Source organism: Bactrocera oleae, chromosome 4 (assembly GCF_042242935.1).
Source record: "Bactrocera oleae isolate idBacOlea1 chromosome 4, idBacOlea1, whole genome shotgun sequence".
Lineage (NCBI taxonomy): Eukaryota > Metazoa > Arthropoda > Insecta > Diptera > Tephritidae > Bactrocera > Bactrocera oleae.
In genome coordinates, this window is record NC_091538.1 from 27,580,023 (window position 1) to 27,592,209 (window position 12,187).

Below are 12,187 nucleotides of genomic sequence, written 5' to 3' on the forward strand. Positions count from 1 at the left end.
TAAAAGGCTCTATCCAAACTCCATCTAGGTCAGGTGCAAAACATGCAATAGAAGGAGCCTTCTTAAGATCTGGAAGGACTTAAGACTTATAGGGAGTGGACCACAAGTTATGTGGCCCCATGCTGCCAACGCATAACTGCGACACCGCCTCAACAGCCGTGCAATGGCGCTGCCACCCCAGTCGAGTGGCCAAGATAGGACCTCCACGGCCCTAAGGAGCTCACACAGACAGCATGACTCCCAGTCTGACCAACCCTGAACCACCTTGTCTAATCTGAGGAGACATGACGACCGAGTTGAAATTCAATTCGATGGCCATGCCTCCTCGGACCCGAAGAAGCGCACCACTTACTTTCACCGATGAGGAGGTTCAGAGTGTCATCAAAAAGGCCAAATCGTCTAATTCCATCGGCCCTGACGGAATAAGCATGCTGATGCTAAAACACCTAGGCCTAACGATAGTAAATTATCTCACCAAGGTCCTCAACCTATCGATATCCACTCTTCAAATACCAGATGTGTGGAAAGTCGGAAGAGTGGTCCCACTACTGAAACCTGGGAAACCCGCCAACAAAGGGGAGTCTTATCGCCCGATAACTCTCCTTTCCCCAGTAGTGAAGACACTTGAGGCCTTGCTACTCCCGACATTCACTCACCACCTGAGTCTAGCCGATCATTAGCAAGGCAACAAAAAGGACGGGATCATCGCCCTCACATCATCTTTCGCTTATCGTCTACGGGCCTGAGCGCCACACATACATTCGCTAAAATAATTCGTTCGGACAACAGTTCCTGCGCGCTTACGCATCAATTCAAGACGACCCCCACTGCGTTCGATTCCATCAATTATTATATTATATATTTAATTTCGTTTGTGTAAAATATATTGTTGGTAAATGCGGAATAAACTAAAATTATTGATTTACCGAGCCACTTGCGTTTATTTTATATTGAATCAAGTGTTAGTGTTGGATCACTGGTGTGTGCTCCTACGCAAATTGTGTATAGATTTATTCAGTCCTCAACTTGTCGATATCCACTCTTCAAATACCCGATGTGTGGAAAGTCGGAGGAATGGTCCCACTACTGAAACCTGGGAAACCCGCCAACAAAGGGGAGTCTTATCGCCCGATAACTCTCCTTTCCCCAGTAGTGAAGACACTTGAGGCCTTGTTACTCCCGTCATTCACTCAGCACCTGAGTCTAGCAGATCATCAGCATGCCTTCCGAAAAGTGCACAGTACCACCACAGCACTTAGCGTCATAAACGCCCAGATAGTTCATGGCCTGAACCAGAAGCCACCCTACGAGAGGACGATCCTCGTAGGGTTGGACTTGTCAAAAGCTAGAACAATCAACGCTACCTCCAGGGCTGAAGCGGTGGACTATGAACTACCTGAGCGGACTATGAACTACCATTCATCCGTACTGTTTCGAGGTCAAAACTCCAAACTTAGGAAAATAAAACAGGGGGTTCCGCAGGGCGGTGTCCTCTCCCCACTACTGTTTAATTTCTATATTTCGAAACTCCCCCAGCCACCAGCGGGAATTTCAGTGACCCCGTACGCTGATGACTGTACGATATTGACGTCGGGCAATGGAATCGATGGCATGTGTTCAAAAGTAAACAGCTACCTCTCCGATCTTTCTCGCTTCTTCTCTGCAAGGAACCTAACACTCTCCCCCACTAAATCCACAGCGACCATCTTCACAAATTAGACGAAGGAGTACAGACTGGACCTGAACATTTCAGTCGATGGCACAAAAATTCCGAGAGCCAATAACCCTAAAATTTTAGGCGTCACATTGGACAGTCTGTGCCCTTTCACTCCTCACACGACCGCGAGAACTGCCAAAGTACAGAGCCGCAACAAGATCCTCAAGTCGCTTGCCGGCAGCTCTTGGGGAAAAGACAAAGAAACGTTGTTGACATACAAGGCATTGGCCGGCCGGTCCTAAATTATGCAGCCCCAATATGGTCGCCTGGATGGAGTGACACGCAGAAGAAGAAGCTTCAGACCTGTCAGAACACTGCACTCCGGACTATCACGGAATGCCTCTTGAGGTCTCCAATCGAACACCTACATAGTGAGGCCCGTATGCTTCCGGTTAAGGAACGAACGAAAGAGGTCTTTCCTTGATTACGTCAACGACATTAGACAGTACGCCGACCGGACTTCGGACGCGACGAACTTCAGACAGGCACTGACCGCCATTCACAGTGAAGCCATCAACACCTTCACAGACTCCCTCTTAGTGAATGGCGTATTACGAGTCAAACCACCACCCATAGCAGACGTAGAAACCAAAGTGACCCTCGCGCAACTTCATTCTGAATGCTGTAGCAGGTTAAACTCCTACTTATCCAGAATAGACCCCGACATACCAAACACATGTCCTGCGTGCAATGAGTCTCCGCATGACACTAACCACCTCTTTGCATGCCCAACAAACCCCACTCATCTAACACCCTTCTTCCTATGGTCCGACCCCGTCGAAACAGCTCGTTTCCTGGGCCTCCCGTTAGATGACCTCAACGACAACGAATCTGGAATTTATCACCCAAACGGGAACTAGGTAACCTTTACAACAACAGCAACAACCAAAGTCCTTAACCTGTCGCTGACCACTCTTTAAATACCCGGTGTTAAAATTCCGACGGTCAATAACCCAAAAAGTTTTTAGGTGTCACGACATTGGACAGCCTGTGCTCCTTCACTCCTTGAACGCCCGCGATAACTGACAAAGTAGATAGCCGCAACAAATTCGCTTGCCGGCAGGTCATGGAGAAGACAAATAAACGTTGTTGGCAACATACACAGCAGACGGTAGACCAGTCTTTAACTACACCGCATCAATATGGTCGCCTGGATGTCTTGCAACGCAGACGAAGGAACTTCTGATATGTCAGAACACTGCACTCTGGACCATCACGGGATGCCTCTTGATGTCTCCAGTCGAATACCTACACAGCGAGGCTAGTATGCTTCCGGTTAAGGAACACAAAGAGCTCCTCTCTAAGCAGTTTCTGCTCGGATGTTTTCACAGAAACTACCCCTGCAGTTGTCTGCTTGAAACGGAACGGCCTCCCTGAAACATCAACCAGACTTCGGACGCAACTAACTTTAGATATGCACTGACCGCCATTCACAGTGGAGCCATTAACACATTCACCGACTCCCTCTCAGTGAGTGGCGTACTTAGAGTAAAACCACTACCTATCGCAGACGAAGAGCTCGAGTTGCCACGAGAATCTAGAGTGACCCATGCGCAATTTCGTTCTGGATACTTTAACAGGTTAAACTCCTACCTATAACCTATAACCGTTAAAACAACAACAGCTCTGGACACTGTCAAGGCATTGTCCAACCCGAAGATACATGACGGTCAGATTCAATTCATCTAAGCTCAAAGGACGTAAAATATCGAACCAAAGTCCGTCCCCACAACAGTCGAGTTTGAGTAATCGGAACGGACAAGGAGTTTTATCCGTCCAAGGACTGTCAACTCGGTAGAATTCCTCCAAATTACTCTATTTTGCCGCTACAACAACAACCTAACCAAGGTTTTCAACCTGGCGCTGATCTCTCTTCGTATACTCGATGTGTGGAAAGTCGAAAGAGTAGTCCCCCTACTGAAACCTGGCAACCCCGCCAACCTAGAGAACTATCCGATTACTCAAGAGACACTTTGAACGTTTTACAACAAATTATGAACGTGAGTTCAGGGACCTAAAAAAATCAGTTCTAAGTGAAATCAAGGACTTAAGAAAAGAGGTAAGCAAACTGTCAGAACAAAACGTCTCGCTATCAAATCAATGTTCTGCCCTGAATGACAAACTTACATCAGTTGAAGACAAGCTAAACGTAGATATGAGGCTGCCTACCAGCCAGGAAGAGTTTTTCACTGAACTGTCGGAACGAAAACGCCGTGAAACCAACGTGATTGCCCTAAATATTCCTGAGTCTGATAAAGCTGCTGGAAAGGACCGTTTAGAGGATGACAGAACAAAGTTCGTCACAGCTTTGCCTCCCAGTCTCAAGGATGAGGCCACTGAACTCAAGTTACGTAGACTGGGTCGTCCTACACCTGGACGTACACGTCCTCTTCACATTACCACCCGCTCAGCAGCCGATGCTCTTTCCATTATCAAATACAGACCAACAGACGAAAACTCAGGTTTTATTTTCAAGACTGATCTAACTCCCTCTCAACAACTTCATCTGAAAAATTTGCGTCAAGAGCATGATTCAATCGTGAAGAGTGGTGATGACAGTAACATAATTAAATATATCCATGGTGTCCCAAGAATCGTTAAAAGAAATTTTCGTTCGCTGAACGAACAAGAAGAAAGTATCTTACGTCCACCTGTGCTACCAGAACGTCAGAGGTCTGCGTACAAAACTCTCAACATTTCAAACAGCATTAGCGGCTAACCAGTACGACGTTGTATGTATTTCGGAATCCTGGCTTCACTCCCTACACTAACACGACAATCGATAAAGTTGAAAAGGTGCAGCGTAAATTCTGTCGCTGACCTCTGCTTTTTCTACAAATTAGTCAATAACATCACTGCTGCTCATGAGACCCTAACGAAATAGATTACTAAAAACATCGAAATCCAAGAAAATTTATGTTATCTATGGTCCTCAGAATAGACTGGCTAAATTAGTAAATTCACTTCAAGGTGAAATTGATGTCTATGGAGGAACATACGCTGCTTTTACCGAAAACACCAAGAGACACCTGCTCGTCTGAATTACATCTAAATCAAGTCTGAATTACATATTAACTTACAATTATTTGAATATTTTCCAGATATTTCACTAATATACCCTAGCTACTTATGTATAATACTTGAATTCTTTATTATATCTATGTATATTGCCGATTGGCGTTTAAATAAATAAATAAATAAGATGACGGTTATCCAGACCCTGTTTGTTGGTTGGCCCAGGAAACAAGCTGCTTCCACGGGTTCGGATCATGGGACAGAGGGATTAAGTGAGTAGGTGTCATTGGGCATTTAAAGAGATGATTAGTGTCATGCGGGGACTCGTTGCATGCAAGACATAAGTTTTGTATGTCGTGGTCTAGTCTGGATAAGTAGGAATAGGGGGCCCCCTATTCGGGGATCGGCATGGCGTAAGGTGTCGCAATCGTTCGCTAATACAGCTGCTTCAGCTGAGAAATTAGGGCGGAGTTCCGCGATTCTTCCAGCCGGTAGGAAGAGAGCAGTAGCAGCAGCGATCACCTTCGGGATTGACGCGGGTAGTGCGGTGAAGGTGCTCTCGGTAAATTCTGTGAAGCCGACCCAGTTCGCTTTATTAAAGTTAATAAAGGTGCGGTTATCCACACATATAAAGTCGAGAGGTTTTTCGATCGAGATAATTATGGGCAGATGGTCTGATGCGACAGTTAGCATAGGTCGCCATGTTATGCTATTTATCAGGTTATGCTTTTTAGCTGTGGTAATATCTGGCGAGCTATTACAGGTGCCCATAGTTGTGGTGAGGGCTTCGTCATTCATTGTGCAGAATGTCGAATCGTCAATCTGTTCCGCCAGCTCTATTCCCCTACTATCGTTTGACAGACAGGAATGCCAAAAATCGTGGTGCGCGTTTAAGTTGCCTAGCACCAAACGGTTTCCGCGCCGAAGTAGCACACCTATGTTCAGGTGGTATCCTGTTGGGCAACATGTAACTGGGAGGATGTATATATTAAATATCTCGAGCTCGACATCGCCTGACCGGAAAGGTATACCCTGACATTCAAGAGTAGTGTCCCTGCGGTCGATGTCACCATCGATTAAACGACATCGCACGGTGCTGTGCAGTATGAAGGCTAGGCTCCATTGATTGCATGTGTTGCACCTAACCAAGGTGGAGTTTGGATGGAGTCTTTTAGCGCAGATGCAGCAGTAGAATACCTCGGGGCACGGATTGAACTCGATGGCAGCACGGGTCAGGAGGATACGGAGCAACCCTGCTGATAGGCGTTGCTCTAAGGACGACAAACTTAAACTAACTTACCGATCCAAACAGGATTAGATCGCGGAAATATCAACCCTTGGCCGGATAAAATCCGGGTCAATTCCGGTAACGTAGAACCGGCTGTTGTGGGAATTGTGAATTTCGTCATTTGCCTCGCTTGAGCAGTATCAACTAAGAGAACTATTTGTAAATGTGTCGTTTTTTGTAAAATAAATCGTAAATTTTCTGTTGTATTCTGCGAAGTTGTGACTCTTTATCGGAAAAAACTGGGTTTTATCATGTGTATTATTTGAAATATGTTACTTTCAGAGAAATAATTGTGATTTTCACACTGTTATTCGATGTCTTAACTCAAAAATGTCTCTTAATTTCTTTGTTAACTGAAAAATCAATCATACTTGAGTAAGACGCTTTTTAAGGAAGATATTCTACATTATTGACGATGATTTGATTGTAAAATTTTAATAATTTTTACAGGAACCGTTTTGCTCTTGCTAAACATTTGTCATTTTCCGAGGTAAGACTCCTTTTAGTTAGTGTGCGGAGCATATGTTTATGCTAATTAAATCTAAATATACAGGGTGGCGCACGAATTGTGCTACAAAAACTAACTGTAATAACTTTTCTTATGTGTGAGTAATCGTCTTATTTTTTTTTTTGGCAGGTTATTATTTAAATGTTTTAATAATAAATACTTGAGATACCGAAAAGAGGGTTTGGATAGTGCAGCGGTACCATGCTTAGCAGTCCGTCGTTTTCGTCCAAAAGGAGTTCATACGGGATTTTTGCGACACTCCCCCAAGTAGATGGTAGAGGTCGGTAAACATTTTTGTCTAATCTGGAAATTCCGCAAGAAGACCGTACCAATGAGATCCGTATGTTCTTGTTCATGATGATGATGTCTACCTATTTCCGTACAAAGTTCAAATAACAAGCCGGTTAAACACTGTATATTTGCCTATTCGCCTGGAATTTTGAAAAAAAAAAAATGTGGAAAACGGTTGGCCTCATCGAGCTCAAAAGTTAAATGGGAGTTTAATATAACACTATTTCCCAAATTTCTCAAACACTAATCAATTTTGGTGATTTCTTTCGTTAACGATTTCTCGAAAGCAAATCAACCGATTTTTACGCGTCAAACGGCGTTTTTTTTTCAAGGTTCAAAACTGATTAGTTTATGGGATCGACCAGTCAAGTTATTTCAAAGTAAATTTAAAAAAAATATTTAAATATTTTTTTTTTAATTTTTTGTTTTCGATATCTCGCAAGAAAATCAACCGATTTCGACTCGGTTTGCGGCAAACGATGTGTTTCTTCAAGGTTTAAAACTGATTAGTTTTTGGTTTGGAAGAAATTTATTTTTGAGATTTCTCGAAATCTACTGGTCCGATTGGGTTCAAACTTACACGAAATTCAAGAAATTGAAATGCCGTTTAGTTTATTCAAATCGGTTGAGCCGTTTAAAAGTCCATCCACACGAAACTTCACCCAGAACTTGTGGAACGCAGTTTAATCAAGGTGTATTGTCGGGCCTTGAAGAAAACGGTGTAACAGTAACTGTCAATGGGCACCGTTATTTAAAGATGTTGAATGAGTTTTTTTACCCAGAACTGCGCCGAAGACGTATCTCTTTCAATAGCGTTTGGTTCCAGAAAGATGGAGCAACTGCTCATATATCCAGACCGGTTATTGTGGAGCTCTAACGAAAATTTTAAAACAAATTAATATCAAGAAACTGCACTCTTTGCTGGCCCCCAAGGTCACCTGACCTGACGGCACCAGCCTTTTTTATGGGTTTATGTCGAGCAAGAGGTGTACAAAACAAATCCCAGAAATCTGACTGAATTGAAGCGGTCCACTAATCGATAAATGAGCCAATTCCGACTTCAACCCTTCAGTCACCAATGAATAGTTCTCTAATTAGGTGTCGCACATGCATGGCTGTCCATTTACAGTCCATTATTTTAAAAAATAATTAATTATATAAAATAAAATAAAGTTCGCTATATAAAAAAAGTGCATTGTGAAGAAAGTGATTGAAAAAAGTTAATACGGTTTGTTTTGGTAGCACGATTCGTGCTCCACTTTGTATTATACAAGTAAATTTTAAATTAATTGTATACTGTTAAAATGCATTAAGCATCCGGTGCCGCCTATTTATGATAATATTAAGAGCTCAAACTGTTTTTTCATCAATTAAGACAATAAAGAAAACAATTAAATTTTTTTTTTGTTTTGGCCCACCCCAATATACAGTGGTCTGTAGATAATCAAGTAGTACTATAATTTTTACTGACACGTGGTTTAATAATTTTTTTAATTTTGTTTCCATCTCAACAATAGTTAACCTGGCGCTTATCCCTTGTCGCTTGACCGCGGCATAAATATACCCTCATAATGAATGTTGTGCTGAAGATTGCTGTCTGCACACCGAAAAATTGGATCGATATCCGACCGAAAATTACTCTTAAAACTGCCCAATGTGTCAATGGATATGACTGCTGTTTGCTTCCAAAGGCAATGTTAAAATTATTTGCAAAATTTGTGTATTTAATGAGCATAGCTGAGTAAAAGGACCAGTGTGATTTTCTTACTGATATCCGCCATATCAAGCGACAACATCATTACTTTTCCAACAAAATATGGAAGGGAATGAGATCCATACTGTTGGGCACTTTCGCATCTGTCGAACGAACACATTCCAGCCTTACAATTTGTAGAGTTGCTGCTTGCCTGGCGTCAGTGAGTCCATGTTGTCATTGTAGCGTAAGTCCATCACTGTCCGCGGCACATCCTCTTAGAAGTGTAACATTATTGGTCTTGGTATACATCTAACTAAAAACTTGATTTACAATCACAGGATTTACCGGCCAACCATTTCTACACTATCAGTTCTGTAGTTACCTTAAACATAGTTAAATCCACAGCCTTGTTCTACCGAATTACGGAACATTTTTGGATTTTGGAGCTATTTTCCTGACATATTCTTGTAGCGGTTATGCTTTTGATGATGAGGGTTGATATTGAAATTTCTAGCGATAGGCCCGTTGAAATTTTCAACTTTAAACGTAAATATCTAGAAAACTATAAGTTTCCCGCGGTCATATTTATATATATTTTAGATCTGGAGTATCTCCTCTATTCGACCATACCCATTTTATCCCCGAAAACTTGGGACGGTATACTAAAGCCGACCCCTTTTTTTACCTAACGAAACTTATGTAACCTCTTAAACGTAAACGTTAGTACGGCCAACCAATCTCAGAACATTGTACTAAAGAAATTGAATTCTTCAATTGTTTTTTTATGATACATGACGCACCATCCTTAATTTAACACGAAAATATTTTTGTAAATGAATATATATTTTGTCGCGAAGATTACAAATCAGTGAGCGGAAAGTGAAATTTTTCAATAATTTATAGATATAGAATAGATTTAACACACGTTACATATATTTTTCAAGTAACTTAGTTGTTGTAGCAGAATGTGTAATTACACGTTCAACGAGTTGGACATTTTCTTGTGTAAAAAAAATGCTGAAGAAAAGTCACAATTTCTTTTATGTCGCGGTCTGATGGTATGGACGAATAGAGAGGATAAAGTGCGGCGGAAGGCCCCAGTGCGAAAAGGAGTTCTACGCGAAAGAATTACGAACACCCCGATTTTGGACCGACCAGGGTTATTTTTTTTAAGCGCTGGCGAAGGCCGCCAGTGCCGAAAAGAGTTACCACGCGAAAGAATATGTGCGAAGTGTGTAATTTTTGTAAAAATTCGTTTTTTAAAATATTTTAAAAAAAAATCAACTATCCGCTCACGAATTTATAATCTTCGGGTCAAAATTAGATGATTTAAACAAAGTTTATTTTCGAGGCCTCCTTCGTTGGGGACCTAAACTAAACATTTACCACGTTAGAACCTTAATGCACATTATAGTAAAACACAAACAGCAGAAATATCAGCACTATTAAAATAAACCGAACAAATTCTGATTATGCCGGCCAATAGTTTTCCTTTGTATACGCAGTCGCATAATAAAAGCAATCCATGAATTTGTTACATACGTTTCAAAAGGTGTTCAATATTTAATATTAACTTCTCTAATCACCTTGTCCCATATTTTTTATTACTTTTATAGGAGAATTAAACGCAACCATATCTTACCAATATTTATTAAGATTTTGCAAATTACGAACGCTTTTTTAAATTAACCACTATTATTTAAGCGTCTAACACAAACTTGTTGAGTATTCATGCTTTATTGGCATACATCCGAAATTTCACTTCTCCTATACCAAAGAAAATTATAAATTGTTTGGTACTACGATAAAACACAAATTTTCCAATATGAAGTAGTTCATTTATATCGATGTTGTTTTTAACAACAAAAAGCAGTGTTGCCGCTCTTCAGCAACGCCATCGTATCCCTTAAACAAATGAAATAAAACCATAACGTGTCGTATACACTTCTCCACAATTTTATTTATTTGAAGAATAATTAGTATACTGCCCCAAGCTGTCGGGGATAAAATAGGTATGAGCGGATAGAGGAGATTCTCCAGATCATATATATATATAGATATAGCCGCGGGTGAAAATTTCAACTATTTAAAGTACGCATTTTTTGATTTCAAATGAATTATACACGTATATTTTCCACTTGTATATCCACTAAAACTTCACTAATTCGTTTGTACAGATTTATTTTACATTATATAGTGCAAAAATAGTTTAATTGGTTTTTTGACATTTACAACCCTTTTGCTATTGTCAGAATTAATAAAATTTAACAATAATTTAAATATTGAATTTAACTTATAATTTATATAATTTAAAATATATCCTCCGCCGTAGAATTTTCATTGAAGGACCCCATAAAAGAAATGGTCCAGTATGCACACAAAATCATATTGCACTCTTCGCAGTCTTTGTGCAGTATGTGCTGATTTTCACCTTGGTAATCTGAGGAAGGAGGATTTAACAAAGAAATGCAGTAATTGTGGAGAAAATTACAGTGCTAATTATAGGGGTTGCCCTGTATATAAAGACTTGAAGACGGAGTTGTAGCTCGGAATTCAACCAAACGGTGGGGTTGAAAGTATGATTTTAAATCTTACTCAATGTGTGACACAATTTATGTCAACAATGAAAAATATGATTCAAGATCTAATTAAAGCGCAAAACCAAAGTTTTAATTAAAAAATTAGCGCACTATATATTATATTCGTATTTGGAATGATAACGGTGTTAACCAGCACAAACTGGAGATTATTTGAAAGTGAAATAACTATAAATGTAATGTTATTATCTGAAACACATCTAACAAAAAGGAACAATTCTTTAATCCCTGGTTTTATGTCAACTATGCTTTTGATTGCCAATTTAAAGACTTTTTTGGCTCAGTGTTAAATAGATTTATAGCAGATGGTAATTACAATGCTAAGCATATGTATTGGAGCTCACGTCTAAACAATCCTGGGTTGTATCACCAAAAGTGGGCTTAACATCCCATAGAAGGATGGTTAAAATATATCAGTAGCTTCATTAATATTGAATACAAAATAAATTCAGAAAGACATATTGACCAAAGCATAAGCGAATTTAATGAAATAGTAACTAAAGCAGCTGTCTCAGCAACACCAAACCAAACTAACAAGATGCCTGATCTCAAAAGAATCACAAATACTGCAATTGTAGGATGCAGTACATATACTAAGGGAAACGCTGACGTGTGCGGAAGGATACAGCACTGAAAAGTATATAAAGAAATTGAACCCAATTTCAACCAACAAGCAAAACTACCTTTGGAATGCCCAAAAACACATTAAGCCTCCGGTAAATTCCAACATGCCCATAAGAGACGTGAGTGGTAATTGGGCTAGAAGTGATGAATAAAAAGCAATTTGCTTTGCCACCTAGAGAAGGTATTTAAAGAAATTGAAATTAATTATTTGAAATGAATGATATAATAAAAGGGATCAATCCAAAAAAGTCATCAGAATACGATAAAATTATTTTGAAAAATACTTATAGATCTACCAAATTTTGCTTCAATAATGCTCTTCTTGCTTTTTAATGCATTTTTTAGTTTCGGATATTATTCATATTCATCGAAAAAGATGCAGATCATCATGATAGATAAACCTAGAAAAGACTTAACACAGGCGTCTTCTTACAGACCAATAAGCCTTCTA

At 40.1% G+C, this 12,187-nt stretch overlaps 1 protein-coding gene across 9 annotated transcripts in view; it reads right to left on the reverse strand.

The window, feature by feature from the left end:
• The window catches only part of shot (dystonin-like protein short stop), a 155,025-nt gene extending 144,672 nt beyond the window's left edge, over nt 1-10,353 (reverse strand). For 4 of the 9 annotated variants that reach the window (XM_036362115.2, XM_036362114.2, XM_036362113.2 and 1 more), the window contains exon 1: nt 10,158-10,352. The gene's annotated coding sequence lies outside the window, so the exon portion shown is untranslated. Of the gene's footprint in view, nt 1-10,157 lie in introns of all 9 variants that reach the window. The other 5 variants (XM_036362136.2, XM_036362138.2, XM_036362131.2 and 2 more) reach the window with 3 other exon arrangements.
• Nucleotides 10,354-12,187: the final 1,834 nt, after the last annotated feature.